Source organism: Saccopteryx leptura, chromosome 11 (genome assembly GCF_036850995.1).
Source record: "Saccopteryx leptura isolate mSacLep1 chromosome 11, mSacLep1_pri_phased_curated, whole genome shotgun sequence".
Lineage (NCBI taxonomy): Eukaryota > Metazoa > Chordata > Mammalia > Chiroptera > Emballonuridae > Saccopteryx > Saccopteryx leptura.
Genome location: NC_089513.1, coordinates 37,099,574 through 37,111,893, shown reverse-complemented (window position 1 = coordinate 37,111,893; position 12,320 = coordinate 37,099,574).

The window sequence follows — 12,320 nt, the reverse complement described above, 5'->3', positions numbered from 1 at the left end:
AAGATCAGTGGAAAATAACATGAAACTCTTGCTTCATTGCCATATAAAAGTAAAATATCTACATATTGACATTTTTGTACTTTGAAAAATTTTTAGATATTTCTATAATTGTTTTCTAAATTTAAATCTAGCATCTCTACTCAATTCAATTTCAATGAACTTAATTTATTGAGCAGAGACTATAAAGAAATAATAATAGTGCTGTTCCCAAAAGAAAAACAATTAAAAAAAACTCTACCTCTTTCCAATATAAATACATTTTGAGGAATGTTAATAAATAGTTATATACTTAATATAAATACGAGTTCTTAATGTTGGCAAAAATGATGTTTCATAAAGATGTGATTGAAATGGCTTTGAACGATGATATGCAAAATGGAGAACATTTTGATGTGAAATGTGGGAGTATAAGAATATTGAGTAAAACTTGAGCCTGACCAGGCGATGGAGTAGTGGATAGAGCATCGGACTGGGAAGTAAAGTACCCAGGTTCGAAACCTCGAGGTCACCAGCTTGAGCATGGGCTCATTTGCTTTGAACAAGGCTCACCCAAGGTTGCTGGCTTGAACAAGGGATCACTCACTCTGTTGTAGCCACTGGGTCAAGGCACATATGAGAAAACAATCAATGAACAACTAAGGTGCCACAACAAAGAATTGATGCTTCTTATCTCTTTCCCTTCCTGCTTATCTGTCCGTCTCTCTGTCTCATCACAAAAGAAAAATAGAATATTGAGTAAAATTTGAAAATGAAACATCATATGGTCTCATAATATCTGCATATGTTTATTTATCTGTATTTATAGCTATATACATAGAGAGAGAGAAAGAGAGAAATATCTATATATAATTATATAGAGAAATATATCTATATACCTAAGACATAACTATCTGCTATATATATGGGTTTTGGGGGGTTTTTTTGTTTGTTTTTTTCTTTTTTTACAGAGACCGAGAGAGTCAGAGAGAGGGATAGATAGGGACAGACAGACAGGAACGAAGAGAGATGAGAAGCATCAATCATCAGTTTTTCGCCGTGGCACTTTAGTAGTTCATTGATTGCTTTCTCATATGTGCCTGGACCGTGGGGCTACAGCAGATCGAGTAACCCCTTGCTCGAGCTAGCGACCTTGTGTCAAAGCTGGTGAGCTTTGCTCAAACCAGATGAGCCCACACTCAAGCTGGCGACCTCAGGGTCTCGAACCTGGGTCCTCCGCATCCCAGTCCGACACTCTATCCACTGTGCCACTGCCTGGTCAGGCTATGACTATATGGTCTTGAAAAGAGAAATAATTCTGAGGTTAGAGGAAATTATGGACAATATTCTATACCAGTGACAAAAGTTGATAATAAGATGTATAGTCAGGTAGAAAATAGGTTGTTAAAATATGCTTTTGAACAGATTGATGATATAGGGGGACATTATACATTAGAAGTGTTTAGTGGCTTTCAAAATTTTGATTATAATCATCAGTAAGAAATATATTTTACATTAAACCTAATCCTCTTACTTATAAAAAACATTTCACAAAATGTTACCTATTCTGATTAGCTACAAACCAGTCTATTTTTTTTTTTCTGTTCTCTTAAATTTCTATTTTATTTTATTACAAAATTCTGGCCCTGGCCAGCTGACTCAGTGATAGAACATTGGCCTGGCATGTGGAAGTTCAGGGTTCAATACCCAGACAGGATACACAGGGGAAACAATCATCTGCTTCTCCCCTTCTTCCTCTCTCTCTTCTCTCCCTCTTCCCCTCCCGAAGCTGGTGCCTTGATTGGTTCAAGCATGGCCACGACTGCTTAGGATTGCTACCTTGGAGCGCATCAGCAGCAGGTGCTAAAAATAGGTTGGTACTGGAGCATATTCTGCCCAAGATGGGATTGCCAGATGGATGGTGGTTGGGTACATGTGGGAGTCTGCCTCACTGCCTCCCTGCATTCACCTAAATTTTTTTTTTAATTAAAAAAAATAATAAAAAAGCACAAAACCATTATTGTATATCTTTTCTTCTAATTTTGTTTAAACTCATCAATATTATTCATTTCATGTGGCTATTATGGAGAGCAAATGAGAAAGATGCATTTATAGCATTTAATTCAGTGCCTAGTACATAAAAAGAAATCAACAAATGTTAACAACTGCTATTGAAATCACTGTTATATAATCTGTTTTATATTCACTTAATATATAAAAAACATTCATGCCATTAAATATTCTTCTACAATGTTATTTTAATAGCTTCATTATATTCCATTATATATAATTAGATTTTCACCAATCCTAGCTTGTTGAGCATTTAAATTGTTCTTTTCACTTTTAAATCCAGGCTTCAAAGAACATCTTTGTAGGTATGAATTTGCATAAATGTATGCTTATTTGCTTAAGATAGGACTTTAGATTTCTTATTTAAAAATATACACACACTGTTTTGAAAGGCAAATACTATTATAAAGTTTATGCTAATACTAAAATATTATTATTAGCAGTAATATAATATATTGTTTTTATTATAAGGTAACAAGTTTATGTCCTGTTTTCCTCATTCCATAGACTATTATGTTCATACCAATTACTATTGTAGTAGGCAGTTAGATAGGCATGAGCAAAGCAAACATGACAGGCCAGGTATGGAAAACTGACCAGAGTGGAAAGATCTGGGTGCCTAGCAATGAGTAGAACTGGCCAAACAAGGACCTTGCCCTGAGGGTAGCCATTCCCCACCAAGCATAACACTGATGATGAGGTCTAGATCCTATAATCTTTCATATCACAGGCCATGCAGTTGGGACCCTCCCGTGACCTTTCTTCTGCTAGGATGTTACTAGTCTTAGAGGAGACACTCTTAGAGGAGAGACAGGGGTCTGGAGAGTAGCATTGTACGACTTCCATATCACCCCTTGCACAACCATTCCCTTTGCATTAAGCCCTCAAGGCAATGAGGTTCTGACCGACATCAAATAATTTTAAGAACAAAGCCATAGGTCTGTTTACTATAAAGACAGAGTTTTGGTCAAACCACAGGTCACATCTAGGCCTCAGTTGTGTTTTAACTCCAGGCCCAGAAAAGCAGTAAGGCCAGGTGAGGTGACACAAGGATTGACATCAGGGCTATATGCAATGACTAGTGAATGATCCTCCATAGTGCTGACCAATCAGTAGAGATCACAACCCTGAAATGACACACCTGGAAAGCTGATAAATATTCTTTGAGATCCTCCCTGGAAACTCTCCTAAAAGATCCTTACTTTTAGAGAAGGGATAAAAACTTTAGGACAGAAAACCTACCATGGCTCTCGCTCTTTTTCTCTCTCTAAGGCATGCCAAAATCCTCTCTCCTTTCCCCAAACACATATACTTTGCTTTCTTTCTCCTAAATTGCAAGGGACCTTATTTTTCCTCTATAACTTGTTACCTGAGCCCACACAGCCCAGTTGGCTCACTTCTTCTACCTCTGGGCATTCTAAATAAAATTCTGCTTGTATTTGAGTCGTGGCTCTAAATTCATTTCTAGTCAGAGATAAAGTACAGAGGTTGCTGAACTGAGATCCAATTACTGGTAACATTCTGGTGCCATTTTGCTGATAACCATAATACAGTCTAAATAATTTTCTTTTACTCAGTGAGAAGAGGGGAGGTACAGATGGACTCCCACATGGACTCCAGGATCCACCCAGCAAGCCCACTAAGGGGAGATGTTCTGCCCATCTGGGGCGTTGCTCCCTTGCTCAGCAACTGAGCTCTTCTTGTGCCTGAGGTGGAGGCCATGGAGCCATTCCTCAGTGACCAGGGCCAGCTCACTCCAATTGAGCCATGGCTGCAGGAGGGGGTGGAGAGAGAGAGAGAGAGAGAAGAGAAAGGGGTGGAGAAGCAGATGGGCACTCCATCTGTGTGCCCTGACTGGGCATTGAACCTCGGACATCTATATGCCGGGCCAATGTTCTACTGCTGAGCCACTCAGCCAGGGCTATTTTTTTTTTTACTAGAAATAAATTGACTTTTTAGAAGGGAAACTAAGAAATCTCTCCTCACCACCTTCATTATCACATTTTTGAGAGACCAATATTTGGTGTTTATAATGTAACTTTTATATCACAGTAGAGCCATGTAGTATGGGACAATGAATTTCCTATTTAAAATATATTTTAATATTCTTTGGAATTTATATGTTCTAAATTGCATAATTTTTGCATTTCAAAGATCACTTGCAAATCAATTACTTTCAGAACTCTCTAACAAAATTGAAAATCTCTTGCACTTATCAGATATTGTCTTATTTTCTACTCAGAAACTTATATTTCTTTGTTAGTTCTCTGGTAACATTTTGCTCTGTGTGTGTGTGTGTGTGTGTGTGTGTGTGTGTGTGTGTGTGTGTGTGTGACATCCATTAATTTCTTGATGTTGTGCCTTATACATTTCCTTTTTTCTTTTTTATGTTTGTGGGTCACATTTTATAGTTGATTTCTACAGATGACAAGCTTTTTTGAATTATTGCATGTCTGATATTTCTTTATTCTTTGTCACAGTTGATTAATATCATGGCTGGAAATGTAATCTAAGGTTAGAAACAAGTTTGTTCTGAGAATGAAGACATTGCCTCATTGTCTTCTAGCTTTCACTGAAAATTCCTAATACTTTGAATACCAAAACATGTAATTGTGGCTGATCTTTTATTTTGAAAGTTCACCAAGAGGAATTGAATGTTTCAGTCAGCATGGCTTCATTTTAAACAATAGTATTCTTGACTTTAGGCTTCTAATCTCCCTTTTCTTTGAGCATTTACTTTAAAAAAAAAATTGCAATCATAACTTCTTTCTCTACCTTTTTGAGATGTAAACCTTCTAGAGCCCAGAAAAGTGTTGCTCAAGGGTCTGGGAGGCATCTCATGCCTATTTAGTCTCTGTAGGAAGGCAGGACCCTAACTAGCATAACTACCAATGAGCAAACCCAGATGGCCTAATATCGCACAGATGATCTAAACTCCCCTCCAGTCCTACAGTTTTTTTTTTTCATTAATTAGCTCCATCCTTCAAAAATCTCCCCCTTCTGTGTCAGTGGAGTCGATTTCAATCTGTCTTTTCTATTTGCGATAGTCTTGACCTCTATTACAATAATCTTGAATAAAGTTTACCTTGCAGTTTTTAACAAGTGTCTGGTGCAATTTTTCATTGACAAAGCATTGTAATCTTTATTTTATCCCTAGCGTTCTAAAATGAATTCTAATTTGACTGAGTATCCTTTCTCCTTCCCCCTAACACTTCAGTACTCTCTGCGACCTTTCAATATAGAAATTTATTTCCTAAGATTATAGAATTTTGAATTTTAAAGGTAATTTATTTGAGAATATATATTGCTTACAAAAATTAGGGGATATTTTATAGCTTCATATTCATTTTGAAATAGCCCCTAATTTTTGTGAGCAGTGTATATTTTTCAGTCTTCCTTTCTCTGTTTCTGAAACTTGCATTATTTGTTTTTGAATCTTGTAGTGTGGTCCTTAAATTTCCTCGTATTTTCTACAGAATACCCACCATGACTTTGTCTTTTTGTTTGACTTCCTAGGTGACTTTCTCATTTTTAATTTCCAAATTTTTTAATAAATGTATTGCTGGTATAGCTTTTGTTTTTGTTCTCAGGACCACTTTTTCCTCTGATTTTTATTTTTCTATTTAGTATTCTTTTAAAACTGCAATATTTTATTCTCTTATCTAATTAATGCTATAAAGGCAGTTTATTTGGTTTTGTTTTGTTGGCTTTCTATCATTAGTTTGCCTTTGAATCCTTCATTGTATATTTTATGTGAGGGTTTTTTTCCTATATATTTATATGTGTTTTGGCTAAGAGAGAAATTCCTGGGATGCCTAATAGTTATGGGCCATCATTTTATATTTACGAGTAATGTGTCTGACTGGTGGTGGCGCAGTAGTTAGAGCACTGACCTGGGATGCTCAGGTCCAGCTTGAGAGCATGGTCACCAGCTTAAGAATGGAGTCTCCAGCTTGAGCATGGGATCATCAATGTGACCCCATGGTTGCTGGCTTGAGCCCACAGCCACTGGCTTGAGCAAGGGGTCACTGGCTAGGCTGGAGCCCCCACACCCCAGGAATGCATATATGAGAATTAATCAATGAACAACTAACGTGCCACAATTATGAGTTGATGTTTCTCATCTCTCGTCCTTCCTGTCTCTCTCTCACTCTCACCCTTCCTGTCTCTCTCACTCTCAGAAGAAAGAAAGAAGGAGAATGCATTAAGATTAGACTCTATGTGTTATGTGAATGTATGAGGGGGAAAGAGAGCGATCAGTTACTGGGTATCATTATGGCATGATTAGGTGGAGAATCCAGGAATATATATATTTGAGAAAGGTATTTAGTCAACAATTTTCTTACATGTTAGTCTGGGAAAAAAGTTGAAGAAATGGGAATGGGTCTAAGCTTTTACTATGCAGACTACTAGTTAATTAATCTCTTTTCACCAGCAAATACCATTCTATTGCCCTCAGCTGGGTGTATCTCCCAATACTGAAGTTTCATGATTAAATCTCTCCAGAGCAAACCTCCCAATATCTGTTGGATGAAAGAGAACCAGTGACCAAGATTTTAAGTAGTGCTATTAACTTAATACTTTTGTCCAGCACACCAGTTATTAGCACACTCTCACAACATCCTTCAGGGGTACCTGTTATTTCAAATTTATTAGACTTTATTCGCAACTCTTGCAGAAATTGAATTGTGTTTTATTGTTCTACTCTTTTCCAGGCTTCTGTTTGCGCTTGTCTACCTACTTTCTTTTTCTCTACAGCTTTATTGAGGTTAATTTAGATACTATAAAATGTATCTGTTTAATTATACAAATCAATAAAATTTAGTACATCTGTTAAATTGTGTAACCTCCACCATAGTCTTATTTTAGAATATTTTCATCACTTACAAAAGTAACGTTGTACCCATTTTCAATCATCCCCCTTTGGTTGGCATTTAGCACATCAAAATTTTAAATAGTGAGTATATAAGAACATCTCCATTCAATAATACTGTATGACTATTGTTGATGAAATGATGTTAATCAATTTTGAATGGCTATTTTAATTGATTATAGGCTTTCCCATCACTCAGTAATACCTAACACTACCTGTTCTGGCATTTTAATTTGTTTATGAGAAAATATGCACAAAATGTCAATAATTGTTATTGACTATTGTTTTTTACTTATTCAAATTTCTTTAATCACAAAATTTTCTGCATTAAATATATATTATTTTTAATAATAGAGTGAAACATTTGAAATGGTATATATTAATAAAGGCAATGCATACCACTAGAGATAACTTTTTTATCGTATTTCTGGCGATCAATTCTCTGTGCCAGGTTTTTGTTTTCCATTTGGATATATATTAAAGCATTCCATCCTCAAGAATAATTATCTCCATAACCAATACTTAGAATAAGTTTCTTTGTCTTGCAAGAAATTCCTTCTAGGAAAAGGCATTAAGTGCTATCCCCTGCCATGCCAATGGGAATGTGAATTTCATGAAAGGTTTGGTTTGTTATGTTTTCATAATGACTTCATTACCTCATGCAGTACTCTGGGTATATATACATACTACAAATCTATAATGTAAGTACAATAATTGGAAGAATGCATACCCAACATTATTTTCAGAGAAGAGTAAATAAAATTCTTATATAATATATCTCTTACAAATATTACAGTTTTATGCATCTGAAGTAGTAAGCACCTTCAAAGAATGTCCAGAGGAAAGTCTGCAGCTCTAAATTATATAAAGTGCTTTGGGGCTATTAAGAACTGAATTTCAGTTAAACGAACTGAAAGGAAACTTACAAAGTTTCCACTTCACATACTGCTTTACTTTAGTTATTTTTCCCAAATGGTGTAATGTGGGTGGGGCGCAGAGTGCATTCCTAGCAGCTGTGGCTGATGCAATGCTGTGAGAATACTCCAGCTCCCAGAAGCCTCCTGGGCACACCCAGGAAGGAAGCTCGCCCGCTATAAGAAAGTGACTTAGTGCCAACCACGCAGCTCCCTGATCTTTTCAGCCATTGGCTGTGAAGGACACGCTGTAACACCCTATAGGCTGAACCTGTGTATATAAGCTAGTTTACTTCCTGAATAAAGTGGATCTGCATCACTGAACCTGGTATTTGGAGTCGGGTCTTTGCATCTCAGTCGTCCTCACTCCTGGCAGGACTTGTTCACAACTGGTGCCCAACATCGGGCAGAGACCTAACCGCATCTAAGGGACGCCCTATTGCAGAATAGGCGGGTTGAAGTTTGTGAAAAGGATCTCTGTACTTACTGGGAGATCCTCTCTGGTCTCAATCCCTGGATTGAGGACGTGCCCCTCTGGGACCCAGATACTTGGGCCTGAGCTCTCTGACGCGTTAGTTCGACTGAGATGCATGGGGGACAAACCTTCCCTCTCGGCCTCACTCCTGCCTTATTCACAATATGCGCCTGCTTGGCCGGTGCTCCTGCTGGGGACCCTCTGCTGGTGCCAAAAATATTACAGGCTACCCTTCTTTCTGGGGAACCCCTACCTCCCTATTTGACCCCCTCCACTGAGGAGGAAAGTAGTTTAGCTTCCGAGTTTGACAAAATCGCGGCTGAGCGTGCAGAAACTAAACCAACCGAATTGCTAACTGCGCCATCAGCTCTGCCACTGGAAAAAGCAGAAGTCACTACTCCCACATTCCCTGTTGGGGCTCAGCGCCCCACCCCAGCCTCTCAGACGCCATTTTCTCCAACATGTGTTCCTGCTGCAGACCCGTGGGCCAGCCTATATGCCCCCATGTGTCTTTTTTCTTTCTGTCTGCCTTGTCTATATTTCTGTATCTCTCACACTCTTTCTCTCCCACCCCTCTCTCTGAAATGACACAGAAGGACCCAGCCATGGCACAGTGGCAGGGATTACACCCTCTTCTAACACAAGGGAGAAGTTATACTTGTGTTTTTCAGTCAATTTGGATCCCAGGAACCCCCCCCCCAACCTGCTTGACAGGGTTTCTTGGGCATCCACTAAATGGTTCAGTCTTCACCCGTCCAAAGCCACAGCCCTGGCCTTCTTCACACTGACTATGCCTGAGGGGAAGAGGTCCTCAATGCTTCAGAAGAAGACCTCGTGGCTGGCATGCGCGCCCCATCAACTGGGGGGATGTGGAGGTTTTGGCGAGGCGGATCCAGAGAATGGCCCCTGACGGGCCCCCAGGCCCTGGTGCTCTGTTCTTGCTTATGTGTGCTATAGTAACTGCTGACTCCCAGACGCAGGCGGCAGCAGCCTGGGGCTCAAGCCCGGCAACGTGAGCTGGTGTTTACAGTTCATCTTTGAAGGATGAGGAAAATTGGGCTGGAGTTGCGATTCACAGACTCCAGAAGGTAATCGGCAACAGCTGCGGCAGGAGGATGAATGGAAGCCAGGCTTGCATAGCCAAGTGGCCACTGGAATGGCAGGGAGTGCCTGCTAAGCCACTGGTAGGTTCGATGACATTTGGGACATAAGGGTGAATGCCATCATGCTCTCCAGAGAAGAGATGGAAATGCTGACTGCCTTTGCCATGTGCTCCTTTTTGGGACAGTGTAAGACCTGCCAGGATGGCAGGAATGAGGGGGGTGGCTGAGGCCTCATGTGCATGGACTGATTTCCTGGACTATGACCGGAGTGGGCACTGGCTCCTTTGTTGGATGGACTTGTGGATTTTGGACAATGTGAAATACCCTGATGGGGTTGGGGATGGCTTTGCTGGAGGCCTTTCCCCTGCCTCAGGAAGCTTTTCCCATGGTTAGAAAGAGAGCTAAGGACATTTTGTGATTTTGGCAAAGTGCTCAGATACTGGTGAAATGTACCTTTGTAATTGTTGAAATTGTATGATTTCTAATGTTGTAATTTGTGTAATGTGCCTTGCAACCATATGCAGTATGCAGCCCATGCAAGCCATCCATTCTGTGTTTGGACGCTGGGACTTTTGTGGGAAGGGGGCATGCATGGACCTACATCCATTTTTTATAATCAAAATGGAACTGTGTTTAACAGCACCTAGAAGTTCTCTGTAACACAATGGGAGGGAAATGACATCCAGAACCCTAGGAGGAATCCCCTGTTTAAGACCCCCATTCTATTTCCAATCTAGTCAAACAATACAAAAACTTGCCTCATTGTTTAATCCAGCTAATCTATTAGCATATAGTATAATAGGTATTATAGTTGTTTGAGTTCTACTAGGGTTCCGTTGCATAATGCGTAGCATTCAGAAGCTACAACAACAGCAATCTGTCATTCATCAAGTCCAATTGTCCTTAATTAAAAGAGAAGGGGAAGATGTGGGTGGAGCACAGAGCACATTCCTAGCAGCTGTGGCTGATGCAATGCTGTGAGAATACTCCAGCTCCAAGAACCCTCCTCAGCATACCCAGGAAGGAAGCTTGCCTGCTATAAGGAAGTGACTTAGCACCAACCATGCAACTCCCTGATCTTTTCAGCCATTGGCTATGAAGGACATGCTATTACATCCTATTGGCTGAACCCATGTATATAAGCTAGCTTACTTCCTGAATAAAGTGGATCTGCATTCCTGAACCTGGTCCTCAGAGTCGGGTCTTTGCATCTCCGTCGTCCTCACCCCCTGCAGGACTTGTCCACAGTGTAGCAACTGCATTGAAGAACTTCAAAATACTTTCTCCTAAGAGACAGTTTTTGCATTTATACTGAAAAGAAAATTAACTCAAACACCGTCTTTAAAGAAAACAGAAAAAAGTGAATTCTCTGAAAATATAAACCTAAATCTTGTACTAAGCTAAGGAGGATTTATTAGTTTCCTTCCTTCCTTCCTTCCTTCCTTCCTTCCTTCCTTCCTTCCTTCCTTCCTTCCTTCCTCTTTCTCCTTTCTTTCCTTTTCTTTCTTTCTCTTTCTTTCTTTCTTTCTTTTTTTCCTTCCTTCCTTTCTTTCTTTTTCTTTTTTCTTTCTTTCTTTGTCTTTCTCTATTTCTCTTTCTTCTTTCCATCCTTTCTTCCTTCCTTTTCTTTCATTTCTTTCTCCCACCTTCCCTCCCTCCCTCTCTCCTCCTCCTTCCTTTCCTTTCTTTCCTTCCTCCCTCCCTCTCCTCCTCCCTACTTTCCTTTCCTTCCTTCCTTCCTTCCTTCCTTCCTTCCTTCCTTCCTTCCTTCTTTTCTTCTTTCCTTCCTTCCTTCTTCCCTTCCTCTTGCCATTTATACATCATGAAAAGATGTATTTAACTTGCATCAGCCTGCTATTTGAACCATGACAGCCCATGTATTTATCCTCAAGTAAGAATTAATTTTCTATTATGCATAGTGAACTGTTCTTTTTGTATTAAAATAATCTCATAGGTTTTACATTTTAATAAACAAGCATAAAAATACAAAATAGTGTCAAGTATTAAAAATGTCTGTGAAAAAAATGTCACAATGTAGTAGAAACCTCGATAGCTAATATAGATTTAAATGCTGAGGAGATGCTTAGTAGTAAAAATATTTATGGTCAGAAATGCAAAGGAGACCAGTTAGAATAAATAAAAGGTATGTATTTACTGGAAAGAGTGGGTATAATTATGTAGAGATATTAGAGTGGGGAATAAATGGCAACTATTAAAAAGAAAAATATAGAATGGGATGGAATAGGGCAGTCATCAAAGAAAATCAGTGAAAGAGAATCTGCAGAGTAAAGAGAGGAAGAAATTCAAAGTGTAAGAGGCAGTAAATTGTTACCAGGGTGAAACAAATCTGTAAAATAATCAGCATGAAAGTAAGCATCAATCAGCATGGGTAGTGGTTACAAGGAGGAACATCAGTGTTATGTACCTGTGAGCTGTGTAACCACAGGCAAGCTGTCTATTTAAGACTGAGTTTGCTCACCTATGGAATGGGAATAATTATATCTATGTCATAGAGTTATTGTGATAATGCAAATAAGAAAAAAGATAATGCACTTAAAGTAACATTTTGTCTGGCTGAGAGTTAAAGTATAATAAATGCTATCTGTCACTACTATTCAATGAGATAAAATTTAATGTAAGAATAAGTGCAGATCTTTCTGCTCCTCTTTCTATCTAAAAATGATCGCATGAAACTGAGGGCTATGTAACAATTTCCCTTTGAAATTAATTTATATTTCTTTACTTATTATGTTTGTGTTCATTGTTTTTGTTTTTATTTAATTAAATCTCATTACTTTTGCAACTTCCTGTTTTATAACCACTTCACATCAATTTTACGCATGAGACCCTATGTGGATTTATTCTAATTTAACTAGATTGTACTTGGAAGGCTGTGAAAAGCTGCTAGA